Source organism: Eublepharis macularius, chromosome 16 (genome assembly GCF_028583425.1).
Source record: "Eublepharis macularius isolate TG4126 chromosome 16, MPM_Emac_v1.0, whole genome shotgun sequence".
Taxonomy (NCBI): Eukaryota; Metazoa; Chordata; class Lepidosauria; order Squamata; family Eublepharidae; genus Eublepharis; species Eublepharis macularius.
Genome location: NC_072805.1, coordinates 26,154,076 through 26,175,489, shown reverse-complemented (window position 1 = coordinate 26,175,489; position 21,414 = coordinate 26,154,076).

Here is a 21,414-nt window from a genome sequence, read left to right as displayed (position 1 = left end):
GGGGAGGGCAGAAGCTCATCAGGGTATAATGCCATAAAATTCTCCCTCCAAAACAGCCATTTTCTCCTGGAGAACTGATCTCTGTTGTCTGGAGATCAGTTGTAATTCCAGGAGATCTCCAGGCCCCTCTTGGAGCTTGGCAACCTTGGTTGACATAGTCAGCCTTTAAAAGCAAAGAAAAGCTTCCAGTTCTAATAAATACGTTTGACAATTTGTTTCACTGAGAGCTAAACTACAAGAGATAAATTACATGAGGATGTTCACATGAAGGGAGTCGCAATGTTAGCTGGGAAGCCGAGTTTTAAAAGACAGATCAGAAGGCTTTGTCAATTCACCCCTCTCTACAGAGCCGCAAAGATGAAATATGTAGTATTTTTTTAAAAATGTATCATGTGCAGACCTTGAAATGAAATCCCAGTGTTGTATGAAACTGAGAGATGTGGTAATATGATTGAGCACAAATATATTTTGAACACATTATTGGGAAATACAGAAGAAATGTTTCAGAATTATGAGGAAAGCATACTGAAATTGGTGAGATTAACATGCACAGCAGGTTTGATGAAGGCATTGCTGATTTTTGGCAAGGCCGCCTGAATATTCAGAATAATATTTGGGGTTATTAGAACTTCTCCGTTCCGCTGACATTCTACTGCTTTGGAATTTTGATGGCAGGTCTATTAACACCCTTATGCATACAGAGAAGAAAACAATAGCATAGCTAGGGTTTTTTGTGGGGGAGGGGCGAACCCCAAGAAAAGTGTGTTATTGGTCCCCCTCTAGCCCTAGCCACTGCGTAAATATGAAGCAAATATGTGATTTCAAAACTGTGCAGCCATTTAACAGCATTCCCAGTCTGCCCTGCCTTCCCTCCCTACTTCATTATCCCGTTTTGTTTTCTAGTGCTCACTTTTTTTTTAATTCGGTAGTGCTATGTTGTAAATTGTAAACTCTACTTATGTCTCTCAGAGTGAATTTTAGCATGGCAATTCACACACACCAAATTGGCATCTTTCCATCATTCGAAATAGGTGCATATCCCTTCTTTTCAAATTTGTAGCACAGTCGAGAAAGATCCAATACTGCCTTGAACTCACAGAATGACCTTAAGCAAAACTTTCCACTCCAGTCTTAGAGCAGAACCACAAGTGACAAAAGGCACAGGTTGGACACTTGTCAGCTTCCCTCAAGTTTTGGCGGGAAATGTAGGCAGCTTGGCGGAATGTTGGACAAGTGGCAGTTGAAAAGTCCATTGGACAGCAGTCAGAGAGCCAAATTGCAAGACCAGGATGCCTACATTTCCCATCAAAACTTGAGGGAAGCAGACAAGTGTCCAACCTGTGCCTTTTGTCACTTGTGGTTCTGCTCTGAGTCTTTCATGTGCAATGGAGGTTGATAATACTGGGCTATCAAACCAGATAAGGGTGTGGTAAGGATAAGCAGATAACGTAAGGGAAGCTATTTCAATAATCAAAAGGGCAACACAAATGAAAGTGTGAGTGTGTAGTGGTGCTACTGATGCCCTTATTCTTTAGTTTTGAAAGGAAAAATGCAGTGGGTTCTTAGTACAGATTTTAAATATAATAATTATTATTATTATAACAACAGCAACATTAATAATAACAACAATAACAACATTTGATTTATATACCACCCTTCATGACAACTAAATGCCCACTCAGGGCAGTTTACAAAGTATGTTATTATCCCCACAACAATCACCTTGTGAGGTGGGTGGGGATGAGGGAGCTCCTAGAAGCTGTGACTGACCCAAGATCTCCCAGCTGGTTTCAAGTGGAGGAGTGGGGAATCAACCCCGGTTCTCCAGATGACAGTCCTGCCACTCTTAACCACTACACCAAGCCCTTGAGTTCTGCTCCACCACAGGTCCCAGTCCTGGCTGAAGAACTCCTCCATCCCCTCCCCTTCCCCAACAAAATCATTTACCTCAAAGATGCTGCACTGGTACCTGCAGGAACGTGGATGAGTAGAAGAATGAAAGATCTCTGCTCACCTGAGAGCACAGTTTGAGAGCCAGTTTGGTGTAGTAGTTAAGAGCACGGGACTCTATTCTGGAGAACTGGGTATGATTCCCCGCTCCTCCACTTGAAGCCAGCTGGGTGACCTTGGTCAGTCACAGCTTCTAGGAGCTCTCTCAGCCCCACCCACCTCACAGAGGATAATAATAACACACTTAGTAAGCCGCTCTGAGTGTGGTATTAAGTTGTCCTGAAGAGTGGTATATAAATTGAATGTTACTATTATAATGATGATTCGTTCCATCTCTTAGGGCCAAGCTACACATGACGAATGACACTTGAATGGCAAGTGGATTGAGTGGAGGGCAAGTGAACAGGGAGAAATACACTTGCCGTTCAAGTGTCATTCGTCATGTGTAGCTTGTCCCTTAGTCTATTAATTCAAGGATGCTTTGGCTGGGAGCTTTGGAAAATGTAGTCCTATTGCAACTTCGGGCCAAGCTACACATGACAAAAGACACTTGCCTGGCAAGTGGATTGAGTGGAGGGCAAGTGAACAGGGAGAAATACACTTGCCATTCAAGTGTCATTTGTCACTTGTAGCTTGGTCCTTCCACAATTCTGTTGGATAGAGATCCAGAGGAGTTAGCCGTGTTAGTCTGTAGTAGCAAAATAGTAAAGAGTCCAGTAGCACCTTTAAGACTAACCAACTTTACTGTAGCATAAGCTTTCAAGAGCCACAGTTTTGCCCCCTCAGTTGGAAGAATGAGACAGACACAACTTGTTGGTAGAAATGGCCGCTTTATTAAACATAACATCAACACTAAACTGCGGCAAGGGCAAACTATGCGGTACAGGTCAAGCCACGGGGTCACCTCTGACCTCCGCCTTGCCTGTATGGGCGAGCCCCGCTGCCCCGGGCGTAATCCATCGATGGGATGGCCTCAGCCCGGCCGGCCAGGCAAAGGGTTCCCCCTCAAGCTCCTAAAGCCTCAGCCGTACAGCATGAGGGAAGGACTTGCACCTGGGGTTCCCTGGAGGCAGTCTACACAGGTGGTGGTAGCCATGAAGCATACCATCCTTCCTGAGAGACCCCATTTCCCCACCGATGGGGAATTGCCAAAGGGGGTGCTCACCAGCCCGCTCCCTATTTCCCAACTTTCTCCTGCCAGGGGGAGCCTACAGGGCACCACCCTTGAAACACCACCAACCTCTGCTTCAGTACAAGGTAGGCGAAAAAACCTGCCCCCACCTAGGCCAATCAGGGGGAGCAGGAAAAAATTCCTACCTGGCTCAAATAAGCAACCGGCTAATCCTGCACTGAAACAGGGAGAGGAGGGTGGGCCGATCGCTCGGAGCAACTGCGCAGAGAAGGGGCGGAGATGCACAACGGCCGTCTCCGCCCGCCTCCTGCAGTACCCGGATGGGCGGGAAGCCAGTCCCCTCCTCCATCCGAGGAGGCAAACTCGGCCCCACGGCCAAAGCCACTTGTGGCTGCCGTGATTGTCCGCATTGCCCCCTCAGTTGGAAGAATGAGACAGACACAACTTGTTGGTAAAAATGGCCGCTTTATTAAACATAACATCAACACTAAACTGCGGCAAGGGCAAACTATGCGGTACAGGTCAAGCCACGGGGTCACCTCTGACCTCCGCCTTGCCTGTATGGGCGAGCCCCGCTGCCCCGGGCGTAATCCATCGATGGGATGGCCTCAGCCCGGCCGGCCAGGCAAAGGGTTCCCCCTCAAGCTCCTAAAGCCTCAGCCGTACAGCATGAGGGAAGGACTTGCACCTGGGGTTCCCTGGAGGCAGTCTACACAGGTGGTGGTAGCCATGAAGCATACCATCCTTCCTGAGAGACCCCATTTCCCCACCGATGGGGAATTGCCAAAGGGGGTGCTCACCAGCCCGCTCCCTATTTCCCAACTTTCTCCTGCCAACGCGAAAGGCCAAGCCTCAGCTTAGGCCCTCGCGCCCCACAGGTGGCCTAGTGCCAACCTGAGCCCAAGCCGCAGGTCATCTTGGAAGATGTCATTGCCATACGGGGACAAATGAACCCCATCGTCCCTGTAAAGGGTGGCATTAGCGGCCTTAATGCGAGGGTGAGGGAGATAGATGCCCAGTCCTGAAGCTAAGGCTTTCTGAATGGCCCTATTGGCCCTACGCCTAGCCCGAGCCATACCCCTCGGGTCCAGAGATTCCCTCCATTTGCGTCGGGGGAGCATCTCAGACCAAAATACATAAAAACCAGGCCAACGGCTCTTGATTACCCTCAAATCGGCAATCACTTGCAGTGACAGGGCTCTGCCTTTCAAAAGACCCAGGTCATTACCACCCACGTGTAAGACCAAAATATGGGGAGGAGGACCCCTCCTTCCTCCAAACAAGAGAGGCAGCAACCCAGCCCACCGAAGGCCACGCAGACCCAACCATTCAATGGAGGCATCTTCGCTCAACCCGAGCTGAGCTCCAATCGGTGTCCGTCTGGCGTGCACTGCAGCCCAGAACACCATACTGTGGCCGGATATAAGGATCCGCTTCCTCTCAAAGCTGCTCACTGCACCTGGAAAAAATCAAACTGTGTGAGACTAAAACAACGGGAGAGGACGAATGTAAGACCGGAAAGCAGACGACTTCCATCTGCCCACCTTCTGAATGGTCTTATCGGCATACCCCATGGCTGCCGCCGTAGATGCAGCACCAATTCGAAATGAATGAGTGCCAAATTTGACACCCACCAATCCCAGCCGGCGTAACGCTCTATCCGTTACCGCCCAAAATTGGTAGCGAGTTAAGGGAGAGTGATCAACATGTTGAAACAACACTCCCTCCTCCTCGCCCCGAACCTCCAAATAAGAACGAAGAGCCCGAACCGGGCACAATGCCTCGTCCTCACAGGGTCCCAAAGTTAACAAGGACCCGGCTTGCTTTTGATCGGTCTTAGACCTCTTCATTCGAATCAAAACCTTATCGCTTACAAACTGAATATCACAAGCCGATAAAGCCCGCCCTGAAACATCCCTTTGCGACTGAACCACAAGTTCACTCACCCGCAGGGCACCAAAGAACGCTGTGAGGGAGGCGGCGTGGAACAGCCGGCACTCAAAACTGGAACTACATATCTCCCCCCATAGAGCACCAAGGCCCCTAAGAATAGCGGGAGAAATCGGCTGCCTTACGTCCTTAACGACCCCAGACTCCCGGGACCAACCCTCAAACATCTTCCGGAGTCTGAAATCACCTGTAAATTCTGGCAAGCCACGTGCCTGCGTTAGCTGGCAAAAGCTAACGCAGCCATCTGCCCCTTAATAGTTTTAACCACCAATCTGCGAGCCTTCTGAGCCACACAGAACTGCAAAAGATGCTCAGCAGGGACAGGCCACACCTGACTCAGCCCGACCCCATCCCTAAAGTCCTGGAGCAATCCTACTGCACGCTCATACGCTCGGCGAGTGCTGGGAGCAATGGCCATCTGAATCGCTCTGTTCACTTCCACTTGCCAAGCCGCCACAGCTCCGGTGGCATTCTGGAGGGAAGGCTGTCGGCTCCGGGAGCAAGACGCCGGAAGCGATCCATCTGTCGGCGAGACAAAGCGTCCGCCACTCCATTGTCGACTCCCGGCACATGACGAGCCCTAAACAATATGTTAAGCTGGAGGCACTTCAAAGTGAATGCCCGAACCAGCGACATGACTCTGGCAGACTTAGATGTAAGGGAATTAACCACTTGCACAACTGCCATGTTGTCGCACCAAAAATGCACTACATGGTTGGCAAGTTCATGGCCCCAAAGAAAAACTGCTACCAGAATGGGAAAAAGCTCCAAGAAGGTTAGATCCCTAACCACCTCGCTCTTCACCCAATCCACAGGCCATGTCTCAGCACACCAGTGCCCACGGAAAAATACCCCGAAACCCGTGGACCCAGAAGCGTCAGAAGCAACCTGAAACTGGGCACCAACTAGCAACTTCTCGCGCCAGAAGGTAACCCCATTGAAGGAACCTAAAAACTCCTCCCACACCTCAATGTCAGCACGCATCCCCTTATCAATGCGAATTTTATGGTGAGGGGCCCGAAGGGCTGACATAGCATCGCACAGCCGGCGCAAGAACGGCCTGCCAGGGGCGACTGCCTTGCATGCAAAATTCAGAGAACCTACCAGCTGTTGCAATTCGAGGAGGGATACCTTCTGCTTACCCCTGAACGCCGCCAACAATTCCCTGAGCTTGCTCACTTTATCGGACGGGAGGCGTAAAGACTGGTGTACCGAGTCAAGCTCAATGCCCAAAAAGGTCATCACCTGAGAAGGACCTTCCGTCTTTTTGTGCGCCAGGGGAACCCCCAGTTCACCCGCTAGAGACACGAAACTAGCAAGCAGGCTAGCGCATTGCGCTGTGCCCGCAGGCCCGACGAACATAAAGTCATCGAGGTAATGACAGGTATCCCGGCATTTGGACCTGCGCCTCAGCTCCCACTCTAAAAAGGAGCTAAAACATTCAAAGGCAGCACACGATATAGAGCACCCCATTGGGAGAGCTCTGTCCATGTAATAATGCCCCTCAAAAAAGAAGCCCAGGAGATCGATATCACCAGGGTGAACCGGGAGCAGGCGAAAGGCAGACTTGATGTCGCACTTAGCCATAAAGGCCCCGATCCCACATCTGCGTATGACCCTGACCGCCTGGTCAAAGGAGGTATAGCGCACTGAACAAAGTTCCTCAGGGATGGCATCGTTAACCGATGCCCCCTTCGGAAAAGAAAGATGGTGAATCAAACGATATTCACCAGGGGTCTTTTTAGGAACCACCTCTAAGGGAGAAACTCACAGGCATGGAACAGGAGGCGTAGAAAATGGACCCAATACCCTGCCCTCAGCACACTCCTTCGAAACCTTATCCCGCACAACAGCTTCCATGCCCACAACAGAACGCAAATTTTTAGACATGAAAGAAACTCGCGGGCCCTGAAATGGTATCCGAAAACCGTACCTAAAACCGTCCAACAGGAACAATGCGTCCCCCTGCTTGGGATAATAAGGCAGTAAGCGCTCAAGCGCTCTCAGACTTATTGGGCTGGGACCCTTTTCCAGCCGAATGTTGACCCCCGCCCCCGCCTGAACGCCTACCACCCCCACCAGGCTTGGCTCTGGGGCAGGACGTATAAGCGTGCGGTCCGGAGCAAGCTGGACACTCATGTCTATATTTACAGGACCTCCTGTTGCAGACACCCTTTGAAGTGAAGTCCCAACAGAGCAGCCGGGGTTGAACCTGCTGCCCCGCCTGGGAGCGGGTGGAAACAGCTGCCTGCGGGCGGTGAATCAGATGACCACTATCTGCCCTATCACCAGAGTTTGGCTTGGAAGGGGACATAACCTGCAGCCAAAGCTGCTGGTGAATCTGGTCCCAGGGAATCTGAGGGTTCAGTGCAGCCCTCATCCTAAATTCTTCGTCATACTGCAACCATGCAGTACCGACGAAGTCAGTATATCCCCTATAAATTATATTAAGATACTGGAATAGGGACACTGCCCGTAAAGGCTGAGCCCTCCCCAGCACACCAGCATATATCAAGAACCCAGGGAGCCAGTTATGCCAGGAACGATCCACCTTACGGCGCTTATTTTTTTCCTTATCACGCTCTTCTAAATCTTCCTTGTCCTTCTTTTCCAGCTCACGGAAAAGAAGGGTGAACACATCCACATATTCGCCCCTCACTATCTTATCCCTTGTAGCCTGGGTAAGATGATCCCCCAGAGGAAGCGCTGTATCCCCAAACGGGAGAGCCCTATAAGGGACCTGACCATAAGCACCATAAGGCATGAAACCCCACGGTGGATAGCAACCATATTGCCATCCCAATGTAGGCATACCTGGAGCCGAGCTGTCAGAACCAGTCCAAGGACTTGTAGCAGACCCTACGGCCGTAGAAGTACCAGCTACCGCCGGAGCTGAAGCAGCTAGACCCGGGTGCCCCAGAAACTGCCATGGCGTATTAAATGATGTAGATGGAGTGTTGGGGCCTGAGGACCCGGAGGCAGTGGCCTGACCCCAGGGTCCCCATGGCCACGTGCAAGTCTGCTGAGAGGCAGACTTACCATCAGGCCCACTAGGCTCCACAGCCACCGCCACTGGAACAGATTCCGCCTGACCTTCTGGCACAGCGTCGTCAACGATGACTTCGGCCTCCTCAGGGTGGTTCCCTCCAGCCGAAGTTCCCGTTTCCGGCGCACCTGTAGCAGACTCAAGAGCAGAAAGTCGCGATAAGACCTCTTTCCTAAAGGATGCCCTGGAAGCCACTCTACGCGGCCTACTACGCTCGCTGACTGCACCTGCTGTACCAGATGCCCGCTTGCCCTGTTCCAAGGCATCCAAACGCTTTAAAATCGCAAGGTTAAAGCTGCTATCACCCTCATCCTCAGAAGAGGAAATTGTTGGAGGAGGCCTTTTAGAGGGAGGCTTCTTAGCAGGCTGTTTACCCTTGGCCTTACCTCCACCCTTTCTAGAAGCCATCCCACCTTAAAATGAAGTACCAAAGGATAGGGGTAAAGGAGCAACCCAAGGGCTGGCAACAATGGGCACACTAACTGAACCCAAACTTTCACAATTAAAAGAAGGCTCCACCGGGAACCTAAGCCTGAAAACGCACCAATCTATAAGATGCACCCAGAACAAAATGGCGGCCACACAATGCACAAAATGGCGGCTGCAACAAGAGGGGGGGTGCCTCAGTACCCCAGCCGCCCGGAAAAGAAGCTAGCTGCCAGGAAACCAAGGGGGGGAAAGGGGGTAGCCGACTCCCCGGCTGAGCGGGTAGGTTCCCAGCTAGAAACCCCCCCTCGCCCAAACGCGGAGAGAGCCCAACACAAAAGCGCCAAACCGCCAAAAAAGCAGCGCGCCGCCGCAACACAAGCCGCCACAGAAACGGTGCCGCGGCGAACACTAAGCCCGAGAGCTAGGCACGGCGCCCCCAGCGCCGGAGAGACCAGCGGGGGGGGGAGGGAGGGGGGGTTAAGCTAATCACCCCCCCGCCCAACCACCCCAGTGAAAACTGGCCCTGCAAGAAAGCGGCTCGCTACCACCGGAAAAAAGCCACCGCCGACGCTGACTCCGCCGCCGGTCGAAGGCAAGGACGGTCGCGGCCCTGGAGGCTCCCGACACAGCCGCACACCTGCCGGCTCTCCCTCGGCCGCTCCGCTGAACAGGGGCCCGCTCAAGACAGCGCGCGAAGCAGCGCCGATTCTGAGCAAGGCTCCCTGCAACCCTCGCCCTCCACTCCGAGCGTCGGCAGAGCAGGGGAAAAGACGTCCTGCTCCGACCGATCGCTCGGAGCAACTGCGCAGAGAAGGGGCGGAGATGCACAACGGCTCTGTCTCCGCCCGCCTCCTGCAGTACCCGGATGGGCGGGAAGCCAGTCCCCTCCTCCATCCGAGGAGGCAAACTCGGCCCCACGGCCAAAGCCACTTGTGGCTGCCGTGATTGGCCGCACTCTCATGCATATGATGAAGAGAACTGTGGCTCTTGAAAGCTTATGCTACAGTAAAGTTGGTTAGTCTTAAAGGTGCTACTGGACTCTTTACTATGTAGGATAGGGGGATGTTTAGAAGGGTGATAGAAGGTGCTAAGGTGGACAGTGATGGAACTTGCAGGGAATACCTGACAAGTTAGCCAGCAATTAAGATTTTCTTACATTCTGCTCTCCCTCTGTCCTCACTGGGTAAAGTGGATGGGTAGACGAGAGAAGGCCTTTGCCACAGTGATGCTATATTGATAGACCTCTCTTCCATTTGACCTCTCTTCTGTCCCTAATAGATTAACGTCAAATCTCGGTAGTTTTTGGTGCCAGGCTAAAACCTTCCTTTTTGTTAAATCTTTTAACTGAAGCAATGTTATACTTCTTTTTTACTGTGTTTTAATGATTCATTATTGCAAAGTGCTGATGAAACCCTAACAGTTGCAAGAGTGGGATATTATTTTTAATAAATGAATTAAAGGGGAACCAAAGATTATTTTCCATAAATTCTCAAATATGGCCATAATTTCTCAGGCCCTTTATGATTTCCTGTGACTAGAGGTGTTTGCCCATTGCTAAGCAAGTATAGATGTGATTATCAGACTATGGTGGTAGGTGTGGAAACCCTCCCTCACCCCCCAGAATATGTTGTCTTTCTAACATAAATTCCTTCATTCCTAATCTGGTTGTCACTTTAAAAACCATAAACTGCTACTGTGACAGTTTCATGAGGCAAAATACCTCAGTATGGTGTAGTAGCTAGAGTGTTGAACTAGGATCTGGGAGAATCAGATTTGAATCCCCACTCTGACATGGAAGTTTGCTGGGTGACCTTGGGCAAGTCACATACTCTCAGCCTAACCTACCTCACAGGGTTGTGGGGATAAAATGGAAAATGAGAGAATATTGTGAGCCACTTTTGGGCCCCAAAAGGGAGGAATGTGAGGTATAAATGAAGTAAGTAAATAAATAAACAGCCACAGTGACAGTTCCCTGAGGCAAGACACTACCCCAAAGAATTTTTTTTATCATTTCCCTACCTTCCTGACTTCCCAGAAGAATTTCCAGCAGACTAAAGGTTTGAGAAGATAGAATCTGAGCCAGATGATGAGAAAGATAAAATGACAGGGACAAGATGGTTTGCTTTTCAAATGAATGTGAATGAAGCTTTTCTAGGAAAAAAACACACAAGCTGAGGTAAATGTTAACAGATAACAAGGAAATGTGGGTTGTCAAAGTCTTAAACAATACATGTCAGGGGGGAGGGAACCTTTCTCAGGTAAGGAATTTCCACATTCTTATTTTAAAATGAGGGTTAAATTAGCAATGAGGAGGAGAAAAGTCCATACTGGAGACTTAAAATGGAGTTTGACTCAATTTGACCAACTGGAAACCGAGAAGGTCTGGGGTTGTGACTAGAGGTGGGCACAAACAGGAAAAAACCCAACCCGATATTTGTTGTTTGTTGCCATCCACGAACAGGGAATCACGGACAACCATGAACATGATCCTGTTCATGAACACGTTCATGGTTGGCTGTTCATGGGAGGGGAGACTCTGAAGGGAAGAAGGTTCCTCATGCCATTTGCAAATGGTGTGGGGAACCTCCTTCCCTTCAAAGTCTCCCTCCTTCCAACCGGCTGGAGGGGGGGGAGACTTTGTCAAGAAACTCCTGACAAGCGGCTGAGTCGGGGGTGAAGTGCCCCAATTCCTACTGCTGTGCAGCAGCAGGGAGAAGGGCATTTCACCCCAACAGGCTGCACTCAGCCGCTTGTCAGGGCTTTCCCTGACAAGCAGCTGAGTGGGGGATTTAAATGTCTTTCTTCCTGCGCTACGCAGAAGCAGGGAGAGGGAAATTTAAACCCCGGCAGGCTGCAATCAGCCCTTGTCAGGGTTTTCCCTGACAAGCGGCTGAGTTGGGGGTGAATTGCCCCTGGGCTTAGATTGGGGTTTCCTGGGCAATAGGAGTTCAGACAGAGTTCAGAAAGTCCGTGCCTACTGTTGCCAAGGGAATTGATTGATAGACGCCAGACTGTCTGGCTTGATGAATGGCTGATGACCACCATGATCAGGGCTTGGAACGAATGTTCCCAGAACATTTTCGTTGGGAACGGGGCCTCACGAACATCTTGCTTGTGAACAGCTGATTGGGTTTTTCGTGGCTTTTTTTGTTCATATTGCTGTTTGTGCCCACCTCTAGTTGTGACAGAGTACTCCACAAATCCTTCATTTCAAAGGGTCAGCAACAATTGATGCTCTGACATAATTCATATCTTGTGAGAGAATTCAGTTTCACTTTCTTTCCCCCTGTTTTGACTCTTCATCAAAGTTTTGTTTCATGTGTTATCTTTTTTCTTCAGTCATAAGATCACCCTGTGCCAAAACATCTTGTCAGAGAAAATAATCAACACAAGCTGAGAACTTCCGGGCAAGTTCTGGCAACTTGTTGTCTTTAGGTCTGTGTATTATTCATAGAAGTTTGCATGTATCAACAAGTTGATCTGATATGTGGAGATCATTCTGTAGTGAGAAAAAGGCTTAGGTGAGCCGCTGACCTGATTTCCCTCTTTCAAAAGAAATAATAATACTTGTCTTTCTAGCATGCGCTCTGCTGTTGGCAAACTCTGAAGGTGTCCTCACAAGTAAATATAGGCGCTTACCTGGAATTATCTCAGGTGTTTTGGTTTAAAGATTAGGTCTGAGAATCTCACAGGAGGAAGCTGTCCCCACCCCACCCCACCAGGACTTTCTGATTCTCTAAGGCAGGCAGGACTTAATTATAATCAATCCCATGCTACCAATTTGAGGGGTGGAGGGAATGGATTACATTAGAGTCCTCCCGACGACTGACAATGCAGTGTAAGGCTGCAGACTTATGCATCATCGAATTCAGTCAGACTTACTTCTGAGTAGACATACTACAATTACATTGAAAAGGATTTTCATAACTGTATTTGGGAAACTTGATTTATTGGCATTTCCTCATCAGACCAAGTAGTTTCTCTTGGGTTTAATTTTCAGAGTCATACTCAAACAGCTCTAATAAAGAATGCATAGAATTAGCCAGATTTGAACATGATGGAAGTGTTCCTCTGGCATGCCTTTGCAATGTGCCTTAGAATGCCACACTCCTAATGTGCAATATATATGTAGAGTAAGATGATGGTCAAAAAAGGACTCTGGGGAAGAAAGGAAACAGCCATACTCTTCCTGAGACCCTAAACCAGCACAGAAAAATGCTAAATTAGGTACACCAATGGTCTTATTTGGTAAGATGTAGTTAATAATAATAATAATAATAATAACAACAACAACAACAACAACAACAACATTCAATTTATATACCACCCTTCCAGACAATTTAATGCCCACTCAGAGCAGTTTACAAAGTATGTTATTATTATCCCCACAGCAATAAACACCCTGTGAGGTGGGTGGGGCTGAGAGAGCTCCAGAGAGCTGTGACTAGCCCAAGGTCACCCAGCAGCCTTCAAGCGGAGGAGTGGGCAATCAAACCCGGCTCTCCAGATTAGAGTCCCACGCTCTTAACCACTACACTAAACTGGCTCTACCACTACACCAAACTGGCTACACCAAACTGGTTTGTATTCCCATCGTTTGGTGAGTGTTGCCCTAATAATAGAAAGTTTGGCTGCTTAATTCACAGATTTCACAGATTTCACTTGTTGCACCACTAAAAAAAAATGGTAAAAATATCATTATCAATACCACCCAGCATGTTGAACAGTGAGCTCTGGAGAAATATATTTGTCCATTCCAGTATTGTAACAGAAATATAATTAAACAGCATGGCTTGATGACTAATAATTGAACCATGAATGAGCAATTATTAAAAATTATATTTGGGGGGTTCACTGTCAAATACTTATTTACTTCACACCAAATTTGCTTATGGGACAGCCTATAAAAATGATGGATGATCGCTGTGAAGTATGACCAGAAATCCAGTAAGTTAATTAAAAGCCCTTTGTCCTAATAGCTCATATAATGAGAATCAAGTTTGCTAAATTAACCATAGTAAAAGTGTGTTTTTTGTCACCAATTTGAGGCACTTTGCTTCAGTGTTTAATAACTTGGAAAATTCACCTCTGTGGCTTTTTAAGATTTGCACGTATGAATCGAAGTAGATGCCAAAATTACCAATTAAACTCCTAAAGCGCTACGACTGCGATGTACACAGCCAGCAGTAGTTACCTGAATAATTTGTCATTGGCTTTTCAAATATTTGATTACAGATTTACATAGGGAAGGCAGAAGCCTGTAATGAGAGAATAAATTATCTTTTTTGTACAGGATGTTAAAAATGGGAGCATAGTTTTGTATGCAGCTTGATTCTTTTGCCTGCCGATGTTCTATCAGTTTCTTTAGGAATTGTGCCAGAGAATATAAAAAACATGAGCATATGGAACTGGGTTATACCTTTGGTCCATCTAACTCAAGTGTTGTTAACTCTTGACTGGTGGAATGTCTTCACTGTTTCAGGTGGAGAAAACACTTCCTAAATACCTGCTAATTTAAATCCCTTGCCATATGCCCTGCCTATGGACCCTTAGACATGCCAGTCATGTCTTCTTATAACCAAACCACAGTTCATCTCAATACTTTAAGGTAAGTAGCTGTGCTGGTCTGCAGGAGAACAGCAGGATTTGAGTCCAGTGGCACCTTAGAGACCAACAAGATTTTCAGGGTATAAGCTTTCAAGAGTCAGAGCTCTCTTCTTCAGATGCTAAAAGAGAGCGAGAGAGAGAGAGAGAACCTTGTTGGCCTCTCTACTCAGATCCTGCAGTTCATCTCACAGATGAGTAGAGTACCAAAGTTCTCAAAACAAGTAGAGTTTTTTTACTGAGATTTATCTTTATGTGTACAACAAATTATTTAGGACATATCACATGAAAAATTTCTGCCGGGACCCTCACATTCATGGTTGTTTTGCTACCCCTCATGGACTTTTAATAATGACATAACATAATCACATTCCATTTAGCAGTTAACAAAGTGCGTTATTATTATCATCATGACAATCACCCTGTGAAGTGGGTGCGGCTGAGAGTGCTCCGAGAAGCTGTGACTGACCCAAGGCCACCCAACAGGCTTCAAGCAGAGGAGTGGGGAATCAAATTAAACAAGTGTCCAAAGAATTTTCATTAGAAGTATATGTTACTAATATTTGGGAAACTGCTTAAAGTTCTGTCAGGTTTCATCTTACAAGCCCTATGTCTACCTGAAACTCTAAGACAAAGTTTGGGCATGTAAGACAAATTTGCTCGCTAGTTTAATATGCATGGTTATTTGCACATGGATATTGTGTTATTGTAAGCATTCATCTCTTAGATTTTCCTGTCCAGACAGCAAAATCCAAGTACTGAGTAACGACAGTAGGCAATATTCAACAATGTGTGGATTCTCCCAAAGGCTGTGCAGCATGTTTATTGGTGTGAAAGTTGGGCCTTGGCTTAATTTGCATATTTTTTCAGAGCACAAGTGTATGTGCAAATGATGAAATGCTTCTCTGAAAGAATTTGGAGTTGTAGAATTATCGTTGTAATTGTAATTGTAATCTAACAGGCATGTTAAGCTGCCATGTCATGTCACCTAAATGATCCATGGAGGCCAGTATCTACCAGATACTCTGGTAGTATCTACCAGAGCAGTGAAGGAAGGTTGGGAACATCTGTTTTCCCAGATGAAGAAGATACGGATTGAACTTTTGTTCCTCTTTTGTTGCAGGTATATGGCTTGGGCATGACCAAAGGACAAGAGCCAGGGGAATGTAGACTCTTTTGATGTTTGGCCACGGCTTGCCTATTGTCCTAAGTGAGCCAAACTTCTGAAACCAACACCAGCTCAAGATGTTGGATCCTCATGTTGCGTATGTTTTCTTTGTCGATTTAAATTGCATTTTTGCACTGATTTTGTCAGCCACTTTGGAGGCCTCAGGATAGATCCAGCAGAAATTTCTACTGAGAGAAGGGGCTAATTGTGGTTGACTCTCCCTTCATGCAGCAGCCCTCCAATTTCCCCGTCTTGCTGTTCCCTATCCCCCAGGATCAGCATTTTGGATGGCATTTGGGGCTGCAGAGAAGTGTTACTCTGTTGATAGAGACCCCTTCTATAACTTTAGATTTTGCACTGAAACTTGGAAACAGAATAAACAAAGCTGTGGTGGTCCACTGGTCTGACTCACCATCATCCCATATCTCTAATTTGCCATCAACACCTAGCTACTCTGAACTTCCATTTAGGCCCAGGGTAAGTTCTCCAAACAAGCTATAGATGTGTTGTTAACCTTTTGGACTCCCATCTCAGACAGGTCTTCGTGTCACAGCTCTTCTTTATTTTCAGCATATTATTCAGAATTCTTTTTCCCTCTGTATAATAAAAATTGTACATTTTGTTCTCACCCTTAATATTTTTTGTAAAAATCTAGTTATTCATGTCCTTTAAAGGAACTGTTGAAATCCTTAATTGCATTGTGCCAATATTCTTCCAACATATTTATGCAGAAGTTTTACATTGGTAACCTTTTCCCCCATAATTAGTTCCAAATGAAATTAGATTTAGTGAAGGCTTCCATCCAATTAAAGCTGAATAAAGCTGATTCCATCCCAGCTATCAAAAAAAACTTTTCAATGTTGCATGAGATTTAAAAAAAAAAAAAAACCTTTGCATTGCTCTTAGGGAAACTTAAAATTTTTGGAATACTACTTCTACAGAAAGTACTGCTACCTTACAAGGATTAAGCTGCAGATTGCTCATTTTCATTCAAATGGTCTTTCTGAATGCCCTTTATCCCAACAATCTTTGAAGATCTAGATGCATTAAGGAAGTACTTCTTCTCTTAGTGTAATACTGCCATGCGATTGTAATGACAGACACTACTTTAGCTGGCATTAATAGGGTATTTGACAAATCCACGAAGGACAGTCCCTCAGCAGCTGGTAGGCAGGATGGCTCAGAAGAACTGCCATGTTCAGAGGCAGTAACTGTCTAAATCCCAGTGTGGCAGGCTCAACAACCAGGGAAGGGGGGATTTGTCCATAATTCCTTACTTGTAGGACTTCCTCGGGCATCTGTGCTGGACTAGACTTTGACACTCAACTGATTATATCCTGAAAATCTTGTTGGACTTTAAGGCATTCCTGGATTCAAAAAAACAGCCCCAGAGACTAGGGGCAAGCCCACTCCCACGATCTTTATCACAGGAAGAAAACACTGACCTGACTTGAATAATGGAGATGTGGTTGGAAGAAAACGGCATGGTGTGTCTGTCCCAGTTGGCAAAGAATGCCGCAGCTCAGTAACTATCAGGAGCTATGCAGACTACATTGCACCTATTCTGCAACCACTCCATTGGCTGCCCATCAGTTACCAAGTTCACTTCAAGGTACTATCATATAATTCGGCCCACCTGGACGGCAGAACTGCAGCTTGGACAGGGGCCGCGTTTGCAGCCCTGGAAGAAGGAAAGTCAGTTGGGTATTTCCTAGGCATCCGAGGGCTTTGCTGGATGGGTGGAGCTAAAGGCACATTTTCCTGCTCTGCCCTTCCCCAGCACACAGTTGTCTTTGTTGCTCATCCCACCCACCCTCCCTATAGCAGTGCAGGATTAGCTGGTTGCTGTTTATCAGGGCCAGGTAGAAATTTGTTCTCCTCTTCCAATTGGCATAAGGAGAGGTGTTTTTTGCCTATCTTGTACTGCAGGATGGAATCCTAGTAATTGGTACAGTGGAGTTGTAAATATTTTGGCCACTGGCAGGTTAGTATGGGAAAATGAGCGGGACGGTGACCCCCTTGGCACATCCACATAGGTGGGGAATTGGGGTCTGTCAGGAGGGACTGGTGGGCTCCACGGCAGCCAGTTGTGAGGGCAGACTGCCACGTGGCTCCCCTGTACAAGTAAGGCCCTCCTGCTGTACGGCAAGGTGCTGCAGGCTTGGAGGGGGAACCATTTGCCTGGCCGGTCGGGTCCCAACCATGTGTTGTATGGCTCACCCCCATGGCAGTGGGGGCTTGCCCAGACAGGTCAAGGTGGAGGTCATGGGTGACCCCAAGGCTTGACCTGTACCGCTAGTTAGTTAGATCCCTTGCCATATTGACAGTTCATGTTGAAATTAATAAAGTGGCCCAGTTTTATACCCAAGCTTTGTGTCTGTCTTTTATTTTGACTGGGAGGACAAAAGGCATTTTGTGGATTTGTACCCTTATATCTGCAAAAGCCCCTCTTCTCCTATGCCGTACCATGACTGTTTCAAATTTCTGTAATCATAGTCTGGTTAAATTGCTTTTTAGATGTCACATCTTATTGAATGCACGAACTTACACTGTGTAATCCACCCTGAGTCTCAGTGAGAAAGGCAGACTATAAATAAAGTTAATAAAAACTGTATTCTAGGTCCAAACCGAGTGAGCCCCACAATACTGGCACTACCGAGGAGGCTCTTAGCTAAACTTGCCCCCCCCACACACACACATAAATTAAAGGTCCAGCCTACCTCTGGGGACATAAATATTTTAAAGGAACAACATCCTACTTGAAGAATAAGAATGGGTTGAATGTAAGGCTGGCAAATAAGAAATCTTTTAAAACAATTCTCCATCCTTAGAGGAAAAAAGGGCATGGAACCACTTAGATGGATACAAGTTTAATCTCTAACCAGCTTTAAAAAATTGACATTTCATATAGGAGTTATCTAGAATTCCTTGTGAATTATTTTGAGCTTGTTATAGGATTCTATCAACTGAAGAGGTGTTTATCCCCTTCCTTCTGCACTGTTGACTTTCAAGTGAGATATTCAATGTGTGATTTGTTTAATTAACTGATTTTCTTTTTGGGAATGTCTGTTTAGAAGGATGAAAAAGCTTTTTCCCCAGTTTGGTGATTGTGCTATTAATGATTTCAGACACAGCTTTTCACCTATAGAGAGCATGTCTCCACAAAGCCGATGAAGGAATCACACAAGAGGGGTGTGTCCCCCCCCTTTCCATGCCTTAAGCTCTTTTTTTCCCCATCTCTGCTATTCTCCATGGGTAGCTGTGATTGCATAGTACTTTGCATATAAAACACATTTGTTGTGTATTCAGGGCTTTTGATCTGTGCTTTTTGCAAGGTTTTTGTTCCAAGAAACATTTGAGTTGGGGAGGGGGGGGGACTTTTAAAACTGTCATTAGCCGTGTCTTAATTATAAAGCAAGTGTAAATTTTTAATGTTAACAGAGACATCAAACTCTAGGTCAATTAACCAAAGATCTTTGCGGAAACAACAGACATACAAAGGAAGTGGTGGTGGGGGCTCATATGTTCCACACCCTCTACTTCTTTTCCACTTATGCCTGGTTGCTGCTAGAGATGGTTTTGAATCTCTCGTCCTGCTTGTTTTTGTCCCTAAAATCTCCATTTCAATTTCGCTTCTAACTCATGTGAATTCCCGATAACGCATGAAGCTGATTTCTGCTGAAACACAACACTGGCACATCAAAACCAGTATCATCTACCCAGACTGGTAGCATCTCTCCAGGATCTCAGGTGGAGATATTTCACATCACTTACAATCTAATCCTTTTGCTTGGAGATGCTGAGTATTAAACCTGGGACCATTTACATTTTGGGTAAATGTTCCGCCACTGAGCCCCTCGCAAAGCTTTACCCTATGCAGAGTTGATACTCCCAATGGACTTCTGAGTAGGATCAGGCAGATAGCCCTATTTCCTGTCCTCTGAAATATGGGACTGTAGTACGAGAGGCATTTTGTAATGGTTGCAAGGTCCGTGTTTGAGAGTATGAGGTTCTGGTCCTCCAGTGCTGCTGATTGACAAAAGTGAAAAATCAAGAATCTAGATGAAATGTGACAAAGAAAATTCATTCTCGTGCATATAAGAAGATTAATTAAATTCAGAGCATCCTCGAGAGGTGTCTGTTTAATGTAGTCTTCTGAAGTCTCCACCAGCAGTTGACTCAACCCAACTATTCTTAAAATATTAAAATACTGAACAATTTTTATATTCAGTATGGTGTTCCCTGCTGTGTAAGCTGGGGGGGGGTGGCTTTAGTCAACGTCCCTGTTTGAAATGTTGCCTGAGCTTTCATTTAGCCCATTCAATAGTCAGAGGGAAAAGGAATGACTATTTAAATCAGCTTATCCTCTGGCAGCCATTTTTTTTTTGCAGCAACTATCCTGCCCTGTTCTTATGATGCAGAGTTAGTTGGTTGCCTTTAAACATGAATTTGTAGGACTTCCTTCAATCTGTCCAGAAGAGGGTATTGTTCACCTGCTTCACATTACAAGTAGGAGTTGAGTCTGTAGAAGAAGAGCATGATTTGGGTCCAGTAGTACCTTAAAGACCAGCTAGATTTCCGGGGATCAACTTTCGATAGTCAAAGCTTCCTTTGCCAGATGTCGGCTGTGGCATCAGAAAGGAAGTTTTCCAAAGTTAGCTTATCATTGGCTGTACAGCTGGAAGGTTGGTGAAGGGACTGCCTTGGTGCTAAGCAGCAAAACCCTTAGTTATAGTGTAGCATATAGAAGGAGGAGGGGATGGGAATTGGTGCCTCTTGGCATACTTTGCTGTGTAGGTTGGTATAGATAAAGCAATGCTGAGTTTGGGGGAGATTTTTCCTGTTTCTGCTGATGCACATGGAGGTATTGTGTACACATGCAGCAGCAGAAATGGGACACACCCTGCACTTTTTTGCACAGGGAAAAAAGCTTGGGAGAAAGGCAGGAATGTTCCTTCTCCTGGCAGCAGCTTTCTGAGCCCATTTGGCTTTTTTATATACAAGCTATTATCCAGAGCTGCTGTGTGTCTGCATGAACCCAGCTTGGCTCTGTGGCAAACTCGTGAAGGAAATAACATTTAGAACTACCCTACATGTTATGAATTTGAGTGAGAATCCTGCATTCCACGCATATGTAGCTCCAAGTGGGACACATTACTCCCCTCAAGGGTCATTTCAGCTTGCACCCATGTTGCCATCCTGAGCTAAATCAGGCCCCTGTGGACTTTAAAAATTACTTTTCTCACAGCTGCTGTTTGACTGTGGAGAATGTGAGTTGGGTCCAGGGAAGCAGACCTGACTCTTTAAAATCTGTAACGTATACTTTGACCCGAAATTGGGATTTGAAGTCCAGTCTCCCAAATGCTAATACAACCCTCTAGCCACCATAGCATGATGGATATAGGAATTAGTTGACTCTATTTGCATTCTGGAAAAAAAAACTGTAATAAAAACAAAGGGCAATTGGGGAGGGGAGGAGAGAAGCCGTTCATCAGTTTATAATTACCCCCTTGCTTGTTGATCAGTTTTCCTTTGGTTTTATGACTCCGTAAATCACGCTTTGCGAAACAAAAGGAATATGACTGTCATAAATATCATCTGTTTGGTGAACGAAGGACAAGGAATAAAAAAGTTTATGCAAGAGCATGAAGTTATCATAAAATTCGGCGCAATTATTATCTCTGCTTTGCCTCGAAAAAATGATTACTCTCCTGGTAGACGTCAAAGTAGTAGAGCTTTAAAATGTAGGAGTCGGGCAGTAAATTGCATTTTTGAATTACGCATTGGAATCAATTATGGCACTATCATAAGGGGCTATAAATAACAGGCAGAATTGCCAGATGTGTAATTCTTTTTTTGCCTTGATACACTGGAGCATTTGCTGTTTTTAGAATGGCTAAGTAAGGACCTTGGGTTAATCAATGAATTTCATGGATTCGTGTGACAAGAGAAGAGGAGCCAGAAAAACGACTGGAATGACTTTGCCACAAGGAGAAGTTTACAAGGACAAGATCATCTCAGGGACAAATCAAACTATGTCATCAACTTCAAGTTACTTGTAGTCACTAAAAACAAATTCAGATCTATTGTAGGAAAAACCTGAGAAACCTTCAAAGGTAGGGTGGGGTGTTCCTC